Here is a 20,678-nt window from a genome sequence, read left to right on the forward strand (position 1 = left end):
TTGAAACTTGATACTGAAGTTAAAGGACCTTTCGTCTGACTAAATCTGGCAGTACTTATGCTCTTAATGGCTACAGATCCCTTTAGAAACTATCCAACCCTATGAAATCAGTTAGCAAGAATTATTATTAGCACTGCACTAAGTACTGCAGTGCTCCCAGCTCAAGCAAAAAACACCACATTCACCAAAGTATACCGAGGTTATTCAACTGTAGCAGGTGTTCTCCAAGGACAGCAGGACTAATATTCTCAATGTGGGCAGCATCCCTGACAGAGCCCCACTGCAGAAGCTATCAGTGTTCATTGGAAGAAAGCCTTTGGCAGGCCCACACTGCACACACACGAGTACCTTCCCACAAGCCCAAGTCACCCAGGACCTCCAGTTTGATTATAAATCATGAGAAATGCAGCTCCTAAGGGAGGAATGAGGGTATGTGAGAACACTAGTCCTGCTGTCCTCGGAAAACACCAGCTACAGGTAAGTAACTTCATTTTATCCAAGGACATACAAGACTAGTATTCTCATATATGGGAATCCCTTGCTACCAGACTCACTGAAAATAACAAAGGTCAATGGGGGCTTGCAACAGTAAGGTCAACAGAAATCAACACACGCAACCAAAACAGATCTGATGTGAACAGAAACAAATGGCCTAGGAGAGTAGATTCTGGATGCCAAATTCTGCATGACTATCTAATCTAATCTAATCTAAATCTTGGGTTTATATACCGCATCATCTCCGCAGATGGAGCTCGACACGGTTTACATGGTTAGGGAAGGAACGGAACTCCAGTGGAATTATATAAGTATGAGAGAAGAGAGGTTGGTGTGAGAGTGCCAGGAGCGGGGAAGGGAGACTGTTCCAGAGCTGAGTGATTCTGAAAGGGAGGGAAGAGCCAAGTTTACCAACAAGGGAGATGCCTTTTAAGGAGGGGTAGGATAGTTTTAATTTTTGAGTGGATCTAGTGGAGGTTGGATTTGAGGAATTCCAGGATAGAGGGATAAAAGGAGGAAGGATACCGTGGAGGATCTTGAAGGTTAGGCAGGCACATTTAAAGTAGACCCTGGAAATAACGGGAAGCCAGTGGAGTTTGGATAGGAGCGGTGTGACATGGTCAAATTTACTTTTTGAGAAGATAAGTTTGGCCGCGGTGTTCTGGATTAGTTGGAGTCTGTGGAGGCTTTTCTTTGTTAAGCTTAGGTAAATGGAATTGCAATAATCCAATCTGGAGAGGATAATGGATTGTACGAGGTCCAAACCTGCTGTCATGTTGGGTATGGTACTCAAGGCAGTAATGTGATGTGAATGTGCATCTTCAATGGAAGCTGATCACAAGTGGGCTATGAAAGCAGCCAAGGCTCTCATTAACACAGAAACAGAAAAATGAAGGCAGATAAAAACTCATATGGCTTATCTATGTCTGTCCTTGCCATCTACTATCCTTTCCCCTTCCTTAGAGATTCAATGTACTTGTCGCAAGCTTTCTTGGATTCAGATACACACTTCGTCTCCATCACTTCCACCAAGAGAGCCATTCCATGAATTCTCCACCCTTTCCATGAAAAAGTATTTTCTGAGGTTACTTTTTAGTCTATCTCCTTTCACCTTCATCCTCAAAAATCAGCCCAGCCTGGGCATAAGCAAAAAAGATGCAGTTTGCTAGCCAAATGGATAAAGTGTGTTTACTGATGGCTGCTCCCATCCTGTTTGAGTCAAAAGACTATATGGGCTTCAGTCCACTCCAGATAGAAGGTCAAGGTTCACTTGCAGTCCAAACTGTGTGGTGTGCTCTCACCAGGATAGGCTTGAGGTTTTGGGAAGAATGTTGGCAGAACAATGGACTGAGTAAAATGTAATTCAGACACCATCTTAGGAAGAAACTTGAATGTGGAGAACTATTCTGTAGTGATGAAATTGTATAAAGTGGATCCACTACTAGGGCCTGAAGTCCACTAATCCTGCGTTAATGTGACTGCCACCAAAATCAAGATCTTCCAAGTCAAGTACTTCAGTTTAACAGGAGTCAAGTAGCTCAAACTGGAGCTCTTATCAGCTGAGTGACGATGACGTTCTGGTCTCATGACACAAAGTTGGAGATTTGATGGGGGTCTTTGTCAACAGCAAACTTCTCAAGAAACAAAAAGCAGTACAGAGATGGGCTCACCTCCCATCCGGTGATAAGCACTGATTACACTGAGGTGAATCCTTACAGTTGTTTTTTAAACCACTTAGAAAGGTGGAGGAGGTATTCAAGCAGGTTTTGTCTAGAGAAAGGAGATAGTTCTAGGGCCTTGACCTCACACCAGATGACAAACCTCCTCCATATTAAAGCTGCAGAGATGCAAATTTTACACTCAATATCCAGGCCACGAATACCAGGGACTGAAGTCTACCCCTCATTCTACGTTATGTGTCATAAAAAAAGTTCAATCTCCACAGTTCTCCAGAGGACAACTCCAGAAGACGAGGGAACCAGATCCTCAACATGCTATTAGTGGTTGAGGCAGATTATGGCCCCTCAGTCATGCTTGAGTTTCAGCAAAATTTTTCCTAAAAGAGGAATAGGAAAATATACATACAAAACATTCAACCCCAATCTAGGAGGAAGACAGACAGTACTAGCTTGTCATGTGACCTGAGTCTCTACAGTACCGAGGGAACTTGTTTTTAGGATGAGTGGCAAAGAGATCCACTGAGGGGGTGCTCCACTCTTGGAAGATTTTGCAGACAATACCAATACTGAGAGACCACTCATATGGTTTCATCATCTTGCTCAGTCTGCCAGCCAGAGTGTTGTCCTTCCCTGCCAGGTATGTGGCCCAGAGCCACATCCCAACTTCTTCCAGATACAAGGGGTAGGATCCCATATTCCCTGCTCGTTAATATAATACATAGCAACCTGATTCTCTATTTAAATTAGCACAATTTGGTTAAACAGTTGATCTCAATTTCTTTAGCGCATTCTCGATTGCCCACAATTCTAGAAGGTTAATTTGGAACTGTGTCTCCTGAATAAACCAGGTCTCCTGCATGTGAAGCCCATGAATACGAGTCCCTCACCATAGAGTAGAAGCATCCATGGTCAAAACCTTTTCATATTGAGGCATTGGAATTGGAGCTCCAGGTTCAAATTGAGATAAAACATCCACAAGAGAAGTGACTGGGCTAGCTCCAGAGTGACCATGATAATATTTGCAAGGTTCCCCTAGCTTGGCATCAGAGAGAAGAAAGGGTCCACTGGATACTCCTCAAATGGAGGCATGCCATGCAATGTGGAAGTAATGTGGCCCATTAACTTCAACATTTGCCAAGCAATGACTTGCTGGTTGCACTGAACCCGAGTGGTGATGGCGACAGCAACAAGGGCATTTGCCCATGCCTGCAGCAGGTAGGCTTGAGCTTGCATCATGTCTAACAGGGCTCCAATGTACTCTAATTGCTGTACTGGTACTTGAGATAGTGGATAATGAACCCTAATAGCTCCAACACCCAAATAGTTCTCTGCATGGTCTCCTGAGTGCCTTTCCTTTAAGTACTCTTGACCAGCCAATTGTCCAAGTAGGGAAACACGAACTCCCAGTATGTACAGCGATACTGCAACTATGGCAAGGCATTTCGTAAATACCCCGAGAGTAGATGCAAGATCATACATCAGGGCACAATACCAGTAGTGATGTTTCATTACCTGAAATCTAAGATACTTCCTATGACATGAATATGTGAGTATAAGCATCCTTTAAGTCTAGAGAGCATAGCCAATCATTTTTCTGAATCATGGGAAGAAGGGTGCCCAGGGAAATCCTGAATTTTTCTTTGATCAGATATTTATTCAGGGCCCTTAGATCTAGGATGGGAAGAAATTCTCCCATTTTTCTGGGCACAAGTACTTGGAATAGAATCCCTTCCCTTCTCCTAGTACAGGGGTGTCCAATGTCGGTCCTCGAGGGCCGCAATCCAGTCGGGTTTTCAGGATTTCCCCAATGAATATGCATTGAAAGTAGTGCATGCACATAGATCTCATGCATATTCATTGGGGAAATCCTGAAAACCCGACTGGATTGCGGCCCTCAAGGACCGACATTGGACACCCCTGTCCTAGTAGAACCGGTTCAACTGCATAGGCCTTTAGAAGGGAGGAGAGTTCCTCTGTGAGCACTTCCCAGTGATGAGATCTGAAGTTGGAAGCATTTTTTGCCAAATGACAGCATAACTTACCTGGATTATTTGGAGAACCTACCAGTCTGAGGTTACATGTGGTCATCTTTTTTGGAAAATATTCAGCCTCCTTCCCACTGGTAGGTCATCCAGGACAGCTACTTCAATGGCAGCTATGCTCTCTTGGAGCCAATTAAAAGCCCATCCACTGTTCAGACTGGAGAGCTGGCCAAATTTTGACTCCACTGGTACAGAGTCTGAGATTGTATGTGAAGAAGAGCAGAACTCGCCTTTTATAGTAGTAGGAATCCTTTCTATTCCCTCCAGAAAACCTTCAGCATGAAAGACCATACATAGAAAGAGCAGGCCGAGACAAAGATTTTATGAAATTAATTCTCATAATGAAGTCTGCCACCTTTTCCCAAAAAGATCATCACTGCAGCAAAGGAGGTCTGCCAACTTTTCCTGAACCATTGATTCCAAATCAGAGATACACAATCACGATAGTCTGTAAATTCCGACACCCAAGTTGAAAAGTCTACATCAGGGTTATCCAACATCAGTTCTTGAAGGCCGTAATCCAGTTGAATTTACAGGATTTTCCCAATGAATTTACATGAGATCTATTCACATGCACTGCTTCCATTGTATGCAAATAGATCTCATGCATATTCATTTGGGAAATCCTGACCTGGCAAGGGCCAAGTTTGGAGGCCCCTGGTCCAGATGCTACATCAAAGGTGCCCCTAGCCAATTGCTTCCTGCTCTCCTTCTGTTTGTTAGCTGTATGGTGAAAGTGAACAGCCTACTCCAGTGGAAGACTGTCTGCAAACCTGAGCACAATGGATACCAAGAACCAAGTAAACCAAGTCTTTTGACTCGAACAGGATGGGAGCAGCCATCAGTAAACACACTTTATCCATTTGGCTAGCAGACTGCATCTTTTTTGCTTATGCCCAGGCTGGGCTGATTTTTGAGGATGAAGGTGAAAGGAGATAGACTAAATGCTTATGTAGAACTGGTAGATCTGGATATGGGAGGTAAGTGTTGAGGCTTGAAAACTTTCCCTCCCAAACGACTCCAGAGATGAGCATCTTTGCTCAGGAGAGCCAAGGTATGGGTCCTTGAGCTTCTGACTTGATTGAGAGCAGATATGACCACCATAGAGGGGTGCAGTAAAGCACAGTTACTTACCGTAACAGGTGTTATCCAGGGACAGCAGGCATATATTCTCACATGTGGGTGACGTCATCTACAGAGCTCCGATGCGGAAGCATTTTCAAGCAAACTTGATTGAAGATTTAAGTTTGCTCTGCTGCTCCACGCATGCGTGCCTTCCTGCTCCACTAGAGGGCGCATCCCCTCGTGGTCTCCAGTTCACTTCACTTAACTAGCAAAGAAGCCAACCTCGGGGAGGTGGGCGGGTTGTGAGAATATATGCCTGTTGCCCCTGGATAACACCTGTTACGGTAAGTAACTGTGCTTTATCCCAGGACAAGCAGGCATGATATTCTCACATGTGGGTGACCTCCAAGCTAACTGAAGAGGGATGGAGGGAAGTTGGCAATTTAAGCAAATAGATTTCGCAAAACCGATTGGCCGAACCGGCCATCGCTCCTGGACAGCGAGTCCAGACAGTAATGTGAGGTGAAAGTATGAACCAAAGACCACGTGGCAGCCTTGCAGATTTCCTCAATAGGTGTGGACCTGAGGAACACTACAGAGGCTGCCATCGCTCGGACCTTGTGTCCCGTTACTCGACCATGCAGTGCGAGACCAGCCTGAGCGTAGCAAAAGGAGATGCAATCGGCCAACCAGTTGGACAAGGTGCGCTTGGAGACTGGGTGACCTAACCGGTTTGGGTCGAAGGACAAAAACAATTGTGGGACTTTCCGGTGTGGTTGAGTGCGTTGGAGGTAGAAGGCCAACGCTCTCTTACAGTCAAGAGTGTGGAGCGCCACCTCTCCGGGATGAGAGTGGGGCTTTGGAAAAAACACAGGTAAGACAATGGACTGATTGAGGTGAAAATCAGACACTACTTTAGGCAGGAACTTTGGATGAGTGCGGAGTACCACCTTGTCGTGATGGAATACCGTGAAGGGTGGGTCCGCCACTAGAGCTTGTAGCTCACTAACCCGCCGAGCGGAAGTGAGCGCAAGCAAGAAAATCACCTTCCAAGTGAGGAATTTTGGATGGCATTTGTCTAGGGGCTCAAATGGAGGTTTCATTAGTTGAGCCAGAACCACGTTAAGGTCCCAAACCACCGGAGGAGGTTTGAGAGGAGGGTGGACATTCAGAAGACCCTTCATGAAGCGAGAGACTAGGGGGTGGAGCGAGAGGGCTTTCCCTTCTAGGGGCTGATGGAAGGCTGCAATCGCACTGAAGTGTACTCGAATGGAGTTGGTCTTTAGGCCGGAGTGAGATAATTGAAGTAAATAGTCAAGGACCAGGGGGACGGGGACCGACACCGGGTCCTGGCTGTGAGAGGAGCACCAGGCTGAGAATCTGGTCCACTTTTGGGAGTAGCAGGTTCTCGTTGAGGTCTTTCTAGAGGCCTCCAATATCTCCTTGACTGATTGAGACACGGGGAGAGAAGACAGGGGGAAAGAAACCAAGCATTCAGATGAAGAGATTGAAGATTGGGATGTAACAGCGAACCCTGACCCTGTGATAGTAGAGAGGGAAACCGAGGCAGAGGTAGTGGATCTCTGACACTGAGTTGAAGTAGAAGGGAAAACCAAGGCTGGCGTGGCCAGCGAGGAGCAATCAGGATCAGGGTGGCTTGTACTGTTTTCAGGTGGACGAGCGTCCGCAGGATCAGAGGAAACGGCGGGAACGCGTACAGGAACCTTCCCTCCCAGTCGAGGAGGAAGGCGTCGGCCTCGAGCCAGTCCGGGGAGTACATCCGGGAGCAGAAGAGAGGCAGTTTGTGATTGTGGGGGAAAACGGATCCTTTTACTCCCTATAGTCAACAGTCTTGTAATTGAATAACCTTTTACTTAACCTGTATCTGTATCAATAGACAATAGTTTCTTAATTGCATAGCTGTTAACTTAACTTGTAACTATATGATCAACAGCCTGTAATTGTTTAACTGTGTAACAACCTCCAACCTGCCATTATGTAATAACCTCTAACCCACAAATATGTAACATTACAGCACCTTTGTAACTCCCTCCAACCCGTAACTACCATACCTGCCTTTAGCCCCATACAACAGTACAGCTGCCAAACCCCCCCCTCCTCACACGTTCAGTCATATAGACACCACTGCCTGATCACCATCCAAATACCATTTCAACCCGTTAAGACACAAAAAAAAAAAAAAAAAAAAAATTCACAATCTTCCATCAACAATCCCTTCCCCCCCAAGTGCGCCACTTTCCCCTCCAAGTGCGCCACTATGGCCTGGTCTAACTCTCACCAATGCGCTACACTACTCCTACTCTACCTACTCACCACCAAGATCTGCACAGCCGACCCAATACACTCCGCCCCCATCCCAGTTCACTATTCCTCATACCGTCTGGCAAAACCCAGATCTCACTCACTCACACCACACGACCACCTAAACACAGGTCCTTTCCCATCCCTCAATCCTCCCACCACCCACAAACCAACCAAGCACTTCATGAAAAAACAAAGAACACTGAAAAAACTAGCCTACTCCCACAATCCCCCAACGGACCCCACCAACTTCCAAAACCTTCAAGGTTACTACCTAAACATAAGATCGATGAGGAATAAATCCATCCTGATTAAAGACTGGCTGACCGAAACCAATCCCGACTTTGTCTTGCTTACTGAAACCTGGTTACTATCAGACACAGACATCATCATCAAAGACTGTCTCCCTCCAGGCTTTAAGATTTTGTCCCTAGCCAGAACCAGGGGAAGGGGAGGAGGCCTAGCAATAATCTTCAAAGACCATCTAAACTGCACCACACTCAACACCAAATCCTCCCCCAACCTAGAAATACTAGCCGCCTCACTAACTTCAAAGGCCTTTGCTTCCTCCCTAACAATCACTCTCTTTTATATCCCCCCCAAAAAATGGACGGTCGCCAGGGAGGACTTCGCCGAATTTTTATTAACCAACTCTTTAGCAAGCCCATACAACCTTCTATGCGGTGACATCAACATTCACCTTGAGCAAACAGATCAGCCAGATATATCCGACCTCTGGTCACTAATCTCACAGCTAGGTTACTTCAAACCCCCACCCATCGCAACCCACCAAAGAGGTCACCAGTTAGACCTGGTGACCTTCTCCGCCAAAGAATCAATCACTCCCAAATTTGTTTGGAAACAAGACAACTGGACAGACTCCCTATGGTCGGACCACAAACTTTGTAGCTTCTCCATTCACTACCAACAAAAAACCACCATAAACAGAAAAGCAAGAAACACCAAAACCCACACCACTAGAGGCAAGATCGACCCGAACGAATTCTGGTCCCGCTACGAAACTATCACAAAACAAAACGACGAAACGAACCAAAACATGACCACCTGGATCAAAGACAGCACAAACATACTAAACGAAATAGCCCCCCTAAAAACCAGCAGAATTAGATCCTCAAACCAGGAGGGCTGGTTTGACCTAGAGCTACTACAGGCAAAAAAGGACCTCAGAAAATCGGAGAGACAATGGACCAAATCTGGAACCCAAGAGCACAGAATAGAATGGAGACTTAAACTAAAAAACTACAAAACCCTAACCAAGGATAAACGAAAAAACTTCTATGCCCAAAAAATTGGAAATGTCACAATTAACAGTAGTAACCTCTTCAAACTGGTCAACGATCTTTACAATCTCGAGACAGTTACCGACAACCGGGACGAGGAACCCACACTAACCGCCAACTCCCTAGCCGACTTCTTCAACTCCAAAATACTGAAACTAAGATCTTCGATAACTGCCCCTGCCAATCCCCACGGGGACTTTCCAACCCTCCAAGACAACAACAGTTCCAAACCAGACCCGGGGTTCAGAGCAGACCTAAACTGGGATCAATTCACTACTATCGATTGGCAATCCTTCAACAAATTCTATAACAAATATACCAACTCCTTCTGTAGACTAGACACCTGCCCCCCTAACGTTATGAAAACGGCTCCAATCCACTTCAAAGCAAATATGCTGGCATGGGTCAACCTCCTACTGTCTACCGGAAGCTTCCCAGCAGAACAAGGCCACATCTCGATCACCCCAATCATAAAAAACACAAAAGAACCACCCAATATCCCGTCCAACTACAGACCGATCGCAAGCATCCCACTATTCACCAAAATAGCAGAAGGGCTGGTTAATGCCGAACTTACCACATACCTTGATAAATTCAATATCCTTTTTTTTTTTTTTTTAACTTTTTATTTATAGAATTTTCATTCTTTCAATACATGAATCACATATTATAAAATGTATAATAAAATATATATGTATGTACATATTCATATCATAGATATTCATCCCTTCCCCTATTAATTGTTTTTCCATTTTTCTTTCATATTAATATCTATATTTCCCACCCTAACCCTATATTACTATTATCAATGTGTTAAGATATCTGATCTCTAGAATAATTAGTCAATGGATCCCATATTTTCTTAAAATTTTTAATATTTCCTTGTTGTAAAGCCAAAATTTTCTCCATTTTGTAAATGTGACATACCGAGTTCCACCAGAATGTATAATTTAGTTTGGTAAAATCTTTCCAATTTTGTGTGATTTGCTGCATGGCAACTCCTGTCAATATTAAAAGTAATTTATTATTATTTGCTGATATTGGACTCTGTGTTCTCATTGCAGTACCGAATAATATGGTATCATATGAGAGTCCTACGTGATTTTCTAGTAATATATTTATTTGGGGCCAAATTAAATTCCAAAAAGCTTTTATACAGGGACAAAAAAAAATTAAATGATCCAATGTCCCTACTTCTATTTTACAATGCCAACATCTATTAGATCTAGTATTATCTATCTTTTGCAAGCGCGTCGGGGTCCATAACACTCTATGTAATAAAAATAACCATGTTTGACTCATAGATGCTGACTTTGTTAATCTTAATCTCCAGGACCAGAATTTTGGCCATTGAGATGCAGAAATTGTCTGTCCAATCTCAATGCTCCAAATATCCCTAAGTCCAGTTTTCTTTTTTTTATTTAGAAATCCATTTATTAATTTATACCATTTTGCGGCTTGGTGACCCAAGAAATCCGTCTGGAAACATAAAACTTGCAAACTATATTGAGTATTGAGAATTTTCCATTCAGGGAACCCTACCTGAATGGCTTGCTTCAATTGCATCCATTTAAAAAATTGTGTTTTATTTAGTCTAAATTTATTTTGCAATTGTGAAAAACTAAGCAAGGAACCTTCTGATATGACGTCATTTAATGTTCTTATTCCTGCAGTTATCCATTGTTTCCAGACGATTTTAAATCCGCCAATTCTGATCCTGGAGTTTACCCATATTGATTGATTTAGGGATTTAGCAATTGGTTCTGGTGTCAGATTATTTATGTATCTTAATGTTTTCCAAGTATCTAATAAGATTCTGTGTTCTTTGTATCTTATAGGCATTGATATAGAAATTAAATGTTCTGGATTTAAAGGGAACAGGAGCCGCCATTCTAAATACAGCCAATCTGGTACATTTTCTAAGAGATCTGGGAGGATCCAATACATACCCTGTCTTAAAATATAGGCTTGATGATACCTATAAAAATTTGGAAATTTACCCCCCCTTCCATAATTGGTCTTTGTAATGATACTAAAGCGATTCTTGGTCTTTTCCCACACCAAACAAATTTTGTAAGAATATTGTTAAGTTTTTTATAAAATGACCCCTGAAAAAATATTGGAATCATACTCATTTGGTAACAAACCACAGGCAATATCATCATTTTAATTGTTTGAATTCTTCCCCACCAAGAAAGATGTAATGGATTCCATTGCTCACACATTTCTGTTATTTTTTTCAATAAAAGTTTTTCATTCTCTTTGACTGTGTCTTCAATTGTATTTTTGATCATAATTCCTAAGTATTTTATTCCATCCTCTTTCCAAATAAATGAATATGGATCAAATAATCCTTTGGTACAATGAACATTAATTGGGAGGATTTCAGATTTATTCCAATTAATTTTATATCCAGAAAATGTACCGTATTTTTCTATTAAATTAAGCATACATGGAATAGTAATTTCCGGTTCTCTTAAATATAATAATATATCATCTGCATATGCAGATAATTTAAATTCAAAACTGGTAAATGAGATTCCCTTTATTTCCCTAGTTTTTTTTATTGCAATTAATAAAGGTTCTAGGACAACATCAAAAAGTAATGGAGACAAAGGGCATCCTTGTCTAACTCCCCTATGCAAGTTGAATTTAGTTGATAAATTATTGTTAATATATAATCTTGCTCCAGGAGAGCTATACAATGTCTGAATCATTTTAATAAAACCGGATCCTATACCAAACCAATGTAAAGCTTGATATATAAAATTCCATTCCACTATCAAAAGCTTTTTCTGCATCTAAAGAAATTAAAAAAACTGGATCATTTATATTTTTTGCTAAATTTAATGAGTGGAATGCAAGTCTAGTATTGTCTGATGAATGTCTTTTAGCAATAAATCCTGTTTGATGTACATCAATAATGAAAGGAAGAGCTTTTGCCAATCTTAATGCTAATACTTTAGCCATTAATTTATTATCCACATTTAATAATGAAATAGGCCTGTAATTTGAAACCAGAGTAGGATCTTTGTTTGGTTTTGGTAAGACTATAATTATCGATTCTGCCATAGTACCAGATATATTTTCATTCTTTATTTGATATTGAAACAAATTTAACAGATATGGTAATATGATATTTTGGAATGATTTATAAAATTCAACAGTATAACCATCTCCACCTGGAGCGGATCCAACTCTAAGAGACTTCAATGCTGTTTCTATTTCTTTTAAAGATATAGGTTCTTCTAAACTTCCTTTTATATGATCCGGAATATTCGGTCCAATAAAAGAATTTAAGAAAGTTAATCCGTCTTGTTCTTTATTTTTATAAGAATTAGAAGTGTATAATTCCTTGTAAAAATCAAGAAATTGTGTTATAATATCTTTTGTGTTGGTATGTGTGTTACCTTGTATATCTTTAATTGCAATAATCTTAGATTTTCTTTTCTTTGCTTTAAGAAAATTTGCTAATAATTTTCCTGCTTTATTTGAATTGCCATAATATTGTACTTGTTTATTGAAAATATCTTTCCTCACAATTTGAGAAGAAATCTCATTATATTTAACTTTTACTTTTAACAACTCTTGTAATGTATTGTTTTCCCATTTTGTAATTAATTTATTTTCTAAAATTTTTATTTGTTTTTCCATATCTTCATATTGTTTTTTAAGTTGTTTTTTAATAAAAGCTGAATATGAAATTATATTTCCTCTCATTGTTGCTTTAAAAGCATCCCATAAAATTTCTATATTAATGTCATCAGAAGTATTAAATTGAAAGAATTCTTGCATTTTTGCTTTAAGATCTTCTAAGAATTTCGAGTCTGCTAATAAATCATTATTAAATCTCCATATTGAATTAAATTGATCATTATTGTAATTCTGAAGGTTAATCCACACACCAGCATGGTCTGAAATTATAATGGGATCAATTACTGCTTTTGATACATGCTGCGCTATGTTATTATTTACAAATATATAATCAATTCTTGAAAAAGATTTATGGACTTGAGAACAAAAAGAATATTCCCGATCATTAAAATGAAGGATACGCCATATATCTATTAAATTACAAGATTGTATTAAATTATCTAGTCCTAAAGATTTTATGATTTTACTTGGTTTTTTGTCTATAATTGGATCCATTACAGCATTGAAATCTCCAGCTACTACTAAGTTAGAAGTAGCCAGTGGTAGTAATATCTGTTGAATTTGATTGAAAAACTCCTTTTGATTTGAATTAGGAGCATAAAGATTAAATAAATCAAGGGTTGTACTTCCCAAATCCATTTTAATATGTACCCATCTTCCTGAAGGATCAAAATTTATTAATTTAAAGTTTGCAGTGCATTTCTTATTTATCAGGATCGCTACCCCAGCCTTTTTTCCTAAAGCAGGTGAATAGAAACATTTTGATATCCAACCCCCTGTTAGCTTCCTAGATTCATTATCTGAGAGATGAGTCTCTTGTATAAAGTATATATCGGCGTTTTGCTTATGGAGAAATCCTAATAATTTGTTTCTTTTGATAGGATGATTTAAACCATTGACATTAATTGTATATATTTTAATATCCATTTAAAATTTTAGAACTATTTTGATTTAAATGTAATATAAGTTTTACGATCAGATATCCATACATTGTAACAATATAATTTCCCATTCCCATTTCCCCTCTCCTCCCATCCCACCCTCCCTCCCCCCTAATTAATAGCAGTGCACACTTGGCAACACACATATTAGATCGGTATTAAAAAACACTCCCTGAAAGTCCAAATCTGTTAAGATTCACAAATAAGTCATATATATTATAGTAGTTTTAAAGATAATTAATATTTTCCTTGACATTTCATATTTCTATAAATCCGGTTGAGATTTTATGTTAATATAGACTTTAAATTAATTTATTATTCAATACACTCTTATTTTAATCTAAATCTAATAAATCATATAATATAGATTATATTTTAAGTTCCCTTCTATGGTTCCTGTATATCAAATTATATGTTCCATTACTATTTTTGACCTTAATTTAAATCTTATGTAAATATATTTAATTTTATAAATTTAAAAATATCACATTGTATAATCATATTATACTTATATATATTAAAATGAAATAATCTTTCATTATGTCAAACCCAATCATATACTGTTTTCTATAATATTAATCTTTAAAAACATGAAAAGATTAAAAGATATATAAGGTATAGGTTAAGTATGCGACAAAAAAAAAAAAAAAAAAAAAAAAATTATATTCCAGAGCTCCCCCCCTTCAAACGCAGAAGTCTCTTTTATTCTTATATCGTGCTCTTTATTTACTAATATTTAATGTTCAGTACTTCCTTCTTCGTAGAAAATCATTCCTTCTTCTTTCACCGCCTCTTTGTATTTTTATATCCAGTTCAATATTCTTATCACATTTTGTTGTATTCCAGGTGATTTCTATTTTTCTTCATCGTTCAATTTTAAGATATAAGTTGGTCTTTGTTTCTGTTCCATTCATATTTTATTTTAATAGTTTGTTATACAGCGAAGTAATTCTTTAATATCCATTCGAGAAATAACATCTCCTATTTATAATTCCTCTTTCCGGTTTCGTGAAGTCTTCTTATTCGCAGATTCTTTCGCATTGATGTCTGGGATTTGTAGTATTTGTAGTATTAAAGAATAGTAAAGATGTTGAAATACTGATTATCTTTTCAATTTGCTTGAGGGGTTAAATTAGTCACATGCATATAGTTCAAATAGTCTTACTGCTATTTTAAAGGAAGGAAGCTCCATCCTACAATCAATTCGCATACAGTTTTTCCTAATATTAAAAATTATAATTGAGATCAATAGAATTCAGCTGATGCCTTAACTGTTTCATTCCATTATGGAATACTTAGCCAGACCATATCATTAGCATAAAGAACGTTGAAGTGTAATTTTGAATAAGGTTAAAAACATTCTAAATCGTTGCTATGGGTAAACAATATTATTTTAATAAGTGTATATCATAAAATAAAATAAAAGTTTTTCCAGTTAAAATAATATAACATATAATAAAGAGAAATTAAGGTGACATTGGTAATTCTTGGCTTTGTATAAATTTTTGTAGCTCTTCTGCATTGTCAAAAGTTAAAGTTTTATCTGCAATAGTTACTTTCATATTAGCCGGGTATACTATACCAAACTTTGCTCCCATTTCTCTTAGTTGTGGTCTCAAGTCCAGGAGCTTTTTTCTTTTGATCGCCGTACTTTTTGCAAAGTCTGGAACAAAATGAATGCGGGCATCTTGAAATTGTAATCCTTTATTTTGTTTTGCAAGTTGAAAAATTTCTATCACCTGCTGGTGGCGCAACAGTTTAAAGATCAGTGGCCTCGGTCCTTGATACCTTCCTGATCTTTTTGTAGGCACTCTATGTGCTCTTTCAATCTCTATGGGGTACTTGGTTTTTAGAGGAAGTAGTTTAGGTAGTAAATTTTCTATAAATGCCACCGGATTTCCTTTCTCTGCTCCTTCCGGGAGACCAATCAGACGAATATTACTCCTTCTTTCACGATTCGATTGATCCTCCAAATCTTTAGTAAGCAAATCAATTTTCTTTTTTTCATTTATGTTGTTAGAAATTTCTTTTTCAGCTGTTATTAATCTTTCTTCCATGTCATTGCACTTTAACTCCATTAAATCCATTTTTTTATTTAACGTGGATACATCTTCAGTTAAATTGTTAACTTTTTTAGTAAGAAGTAAAAGCATTTCTTTGATTTCTTTCAATTCTTTCATTACTTCTGGATCTCCTGTTTTTGATCCTATTTCTTGTTCAGGCTTTGCTCTCTTGCTGCTTCCCGAGACCGCAAAATCATTTTTATTTTGTTTTCCTGAAGCCATCGCGTTTTTTTCTTTATTTATCATTAAATAATTCTTAAATCTCCACTTTTAGTAACTTTTTTTTTTCTTTCAAGGACTTTTTTCAGGGAGCTCTTCTGTTAGCCGACCTTCCTCATGCGTGTCCAAGCCACGCCCCCCCTAAATTCAATATCCTAAATGACAATCAATCAGGCTTTCGCTCCAACCACAGCACTGAAACCATTATAGCCTCTCTCCTAGACCACCTTCACAAACTCTTCAGCCAAGGCTCCAGCGCCTTGATTGTACAACTCGACCTGAGCAGCGCATTCGATCTGGTCGACCACAACATTCTCCTTGATTGCCTCTCCTACATAGGCATCTCGGGCCAGGTCCTTAACTGGTTCCACGGGTTCTTACGGAACAGATCATACAGGGTATTCAAAAACGACGCCTTCTCATATAGCTGGGAGAACTCCTGTGGCGTACCACAGGGCTCCCCCCTATCTCCCACCCTGTTCAACGTCTACCTCGCCTCCCTAGGAAACCTTCTGCAAAACCTCAAGCTCAAATTTTTTATCTACGCAGATGACATCACTATAATCATCCCGCTAACCAGTTTTACATCAGAGCTCCTTACCTTCCTTTCAAGCATACTCAATCAGATAGAACACTGGATGTTATCATACAGACTAAAACTAAACCCGGATAAAACAAAATTCTTCCTAGCAACCCCCAAAGATAAAATCAAAGACACCACAATTCAAGTAAAAGGATCCGTTTTCCCCCTTGAACACAACCTAAAAATACTCGGCGTCACACTAGACAAACATCTATCCCTCGACAAACACACGGACAATACCGTCAGAAAAAGTATCTCGGTGCTTTGGAAACTCCGCACCATAAAAAAATACTTTGACGAAACTTCATTCCGCCTGCTAGTACAATCCTCCATCCTCAGCATATTGGACTACTGCAATATCATTTACTTAAGCTCCACAAAAAAAAACCATCAGGAGACTCAAAATGATCCAGAACACTGCTGTCCGCCTCATATTCGGCCTGAAAAAATGGGAACACATCACCCCTTTCTACCACAAACTCCATTGGCTGCCATTAGAATCCAGAGTCCTATTCAAATTCGCCTGCTTCTGCTATAAAACAGTATTTGGTTTATCCCCAAGCTACATCATCCCTCACTTCGCCCTAAATCACAGCATCAAGGACTCCCGCAGAATCCAACTATTCGCCTACCCCTCCCTTAAACTCTGCCACTCTAAAAGATTCCTCGACAAAACCCTCGCCTTCCAAGCCACTAAGCTAAACCCATGGTTATCCCAAATGGCCCTCAAGGCCCCCAACTACCTCGACTTTAGAAAACTACTCAAAACCCGCCTCTTCCAAGACCAGGATCCCAACGCCCCTTCTATCTAACATCCACTCTCCCCTCTACATCCTTCCCTCACCCCCCCCTGGCAACTTTGATCAATTTGTTATTGAACCGCTCATAACCCCGCTCAACTACTGTAAACCACTTGTAACCTTGTTTAATTGATGTGAACCGCCTAGAACTCTTCCGGGTATGGCGGGATACAAAAATAAAGTTATTATATTATAAAAGTTATTATTATTTGAGGTGTCCCCCACTGTTTGAACACCTGTCGTAGGGTTTGAGAGTGCAGTGACCACTCGTGTGGCTGGAGGAGGCGGCTGAGTCTGTCCGCCAGACAGTTTTGTTCTCCTTGTATGTACACCACTCAAAGGAAGGTGTTGTTGGAGATTGCCCATTTCCAGAGGCGCAGGGCTTCCCGACAGAGGGACCAAGACCCTGTTCCTCCTTGTTTGTTTACATAGTACATTGCTATGTCGGTTCGGATGAGGACCACCCGGTCGTGGAGCAGATGTTGAAAAGCTACAGCTGCGAGATAGATTGCCCGAAGCTCTAGCACGTTGATGTGACAGCGGCGGTCTTCCGCTGACCACATCCCCTGCGTGCGTAGGCCGTCCAGATGGGCTCCCCAAGCGTACTCTGACGAGTCCGTGGTGAGTACCTTGCTGTGATGAGGGGCGAGGAAGAGTAAACCTTTGGAAAGATTTGAAGAGTCGGCCCACCAGCGGAGCGATCTTTGCAAGGAAGGAGTCACTGTCACGGGACGGTCGATTGGGTCCTGGTCTTGACGCCATTGAGAGTCCAGGGTCCATTGAGGTATTCTCAGATGGAGGCGGGCGAAGGGTGTGACATGGACGGTGGAGGCCATGTGGCCTAGGAGAGTCATCATCTGTCGAGCTGATACCGAGGTCAGCAGAGAGATCCTTCGACTCAGACTTACTAACGCCTCTAGGCGCGGAGGGGGGAGGAAGGAACAGAGGCGAACCGTATCCAGCGTGGCCCCGATGAACTGTAGGGACTGCGAGGGGCGTAGTTGGGATTTTGGGAAGTTTATTTCAAACCCCAGACTTTGTAGGTAGGTAATAGTCTGTTGGGTCGCTGAGATAACCCCTTCCCTGGACGGGGCTTTGATCAGCCAGTCATCCAGGTAGGGGAATACCTGGAGGCCCTGGGAGCGTAAGGTTGCTGCGACCACCACGAGGCACTTGGTGAAGACCCGAGGTGATGATGCTAGGCCGAAGGGGAGGACTCGGTATTGTAGGTGCCAGTCCCCTACCTGAAAACGCAAGAACTTGCGGTGGGCGGGGTGTACTGGGACATGTGTGTACGCCTCCTTCAGATCGAGGGAGCAGAGCCAGTCGCCCTCGTCGATCAGGGGGTAGAGGGTCGGTAGGGAAAGCATCCGAAATTTTTCCCATACTAGAAACTTGTTGAGGCGTCTCAAGTCTAGTATTGGGCGTAGGTCTCCCGTTTTTTTCAGTACGAGGAAGTAACGGGAGTAGAAGCCCTTCCCCCGTTGGTCGGGGGAACCTCCTCCACTGCCCTGAGGCGAAGCAGGTCTCGAGCCTCGGAGAGGAGTAGGGGTAGCTGCGTCCGGTTGGGAGGGCAATTCCTTGGGGGGTTGTCTGGAGGAATGGCCCGAAAGTTGAGAGAGTATCCTGATGAGATCACGCCAAGGACCCATGCGTCCGATGTGACTTGTTCCCAGCAAGGGTAAAAGGCTTTGAGGCGACCTCCGATGGGAAGGAGGCCTGGGACTATGGCGGAGGGGGCCCGCCCCCTTCCACGAATCCCGTCAAAAGGACGGGGATGGTTTGGAAGTCGCAGGCGGTTGGGACTTGGGCATGGCCCGGTGGTGGGCTTGCGGACGCCTGGGTGGAGGCCGCGAGAAGGGAGGGGTGGATTTTTGTGGGTAGCGGCGTGGAGGGGCCCTGAACGGCCTGGGCGCGGGCGGTTTAGGTTTTTGCCGGACGAGGGAGGCAAACGAGCGTTCGTGTTCGGAGAGGCGTTTTGTGGCCGCCTCGATCGTGTCATCGAACAGTTCTTTTCCCACGCAGGGTAGGTTAGCCAACCGGTCCTGTAAGTTGGGGTTCATGTCGACCAGGCGCAGCCAAGCTAGTCGGCGCATGGCGATAGCAAAGGCTGCCTCTCTGGAGGAGAGTTCGAAGCCATCGTAGGCCGCGTGGAATAGATGGAGGCGCAGGTTGGAGAGGGACTCTAAAAGCAGGCCAAACGCTCCTTGGCGGGAGGCCTGTAGGTTAGTCTCAAAGGCTCTCAATAGTCCAATGAGCTGTTTGAGGTAGGATGTGAAGGTGAAAGTGTAGCTTTGCACCCTAGAGCCCATCATGGCATTCTGATATAGTCTCCTGCCGAACTTGTCTAGGGTTTGGCCTTCTCGGCCTGGGGGGACCGCGGCTGAGACTCGGGATGGGTGGGCCTTTTTCAAGGAGGATTCTACTAGCAGCGATTGGTGGGAGAGCTGTGGTTGTTCGAATCCCGGGTAGGGTACTGTGCGGTACTTGGCCTCCATTTTGGAGGGTACGGCTGTGACCATGTAGGGGGTCTCCAGGTTCCTGAAGAAGGCCTGTTGGAGTACCGGGTTAGGCGGTAAGCGGAGGGACTCTCTGGGCAGTGATGGCATATCCAGCTCCGCTAGGTATTCCTTAGAGTATCTGGAGTCGGAATGGAGGTCTAAGTCCAAAGCGTGGCCCATGTCCTGGACAAAGCGAGTGAAGGATGGGCGAGATGTTCCCGGGGCCCCGTGCGTGGTCGGTGAACAAGACCTCCGTCGGGTGGAGAAGGATGGGGAGGCTTCCCTCGAGTATTGAGGTTCCTGCTCCAATCCACGCTCCGAGACCGGGGAAGTACTGTGAAAGTGTTCCGGGGTCGTAGATCTCCGACGTCTCGAGGAGCCCCTCTGAGATGATGTCGGGTTTCGAGGTACCGATCGATGTCGAATCGGTGACCTCGACCCGGACTCCCTCGGTGACAACCTGCAACCTCGGGTCGGAGTCCCGGTCCGAGGGGGAGTTCGGAGGATGCGCGGGTTGGAGAGTGATAACTCAGCCACCCTTAGCGGTCCCGTACGAGGTGTAGGTGAACGGCCTCGTAGAGTGGGGGAACCCCGGGCCTTCTTGGAGGTACGCCGGTTCGAGGTTTCTGTCGTTTTAGCACTACGTTTTGCACCGCGGCGGTCTGTGGAGGGAGAGCGCCTCGGGTGCCTCGGTAAGGAGTCCGAGGAGGATGGAATGCGGCGGAGCATGCGCGCTTTTCTTCGAGGTGGCTCGACGCGAGGCTCAGGCTGGTCTGGCACATGCGGGGTCGAGGTCGAGGCCAGTTGCAAATGGGCCATTGCAGCGGACAGCTCCAACGAGATCATCGCTCGGAGTAGGTCCTGAAAAACGGGCACGGACAGCATCGAGGGCATGTCCACTGCCTCGGTGCACTCCACCGGGGGCGACCTCGTATCAGAGTATTCCCGTGTGGTGGAGGCACGGCCCGAAGGCTTGGAGGGCTTCGCCGGGGCTGTAAGCATGGGACTTCCGC

General features: G+C 42.6%; 1 protein-coding gene across 7 annotated transcripts in view; it reads right to left on the reverse strand.

Moving 5' to 3' along the window:
- Positions 1–20,678, reverse strand: part of PTPN12 (protein tyrosine phosphatase non-receptor type 12) — a 179,321-nt gene that overhangs the window by 58,900 nt on the left and 99,743 nt on the right. The window lies entirely within an intron of this gene.

The sequence above is a fragment of the Geotrypetes seraphini genome, chromosome 9 (genome assembly GCF_902459505.1).
Source record: "Geotrypetes seraphini chromosome 9, aGeoSer1.1, whole genome shotgun sequence".
In the NCBI taxonomy this organism is placed as follows: Eukaryota; Metazoa; Chordata; class Amphibia; order Gymnophiona; family Dermophiidae; genus Geotrypetes; species Geotrypetes seraphini.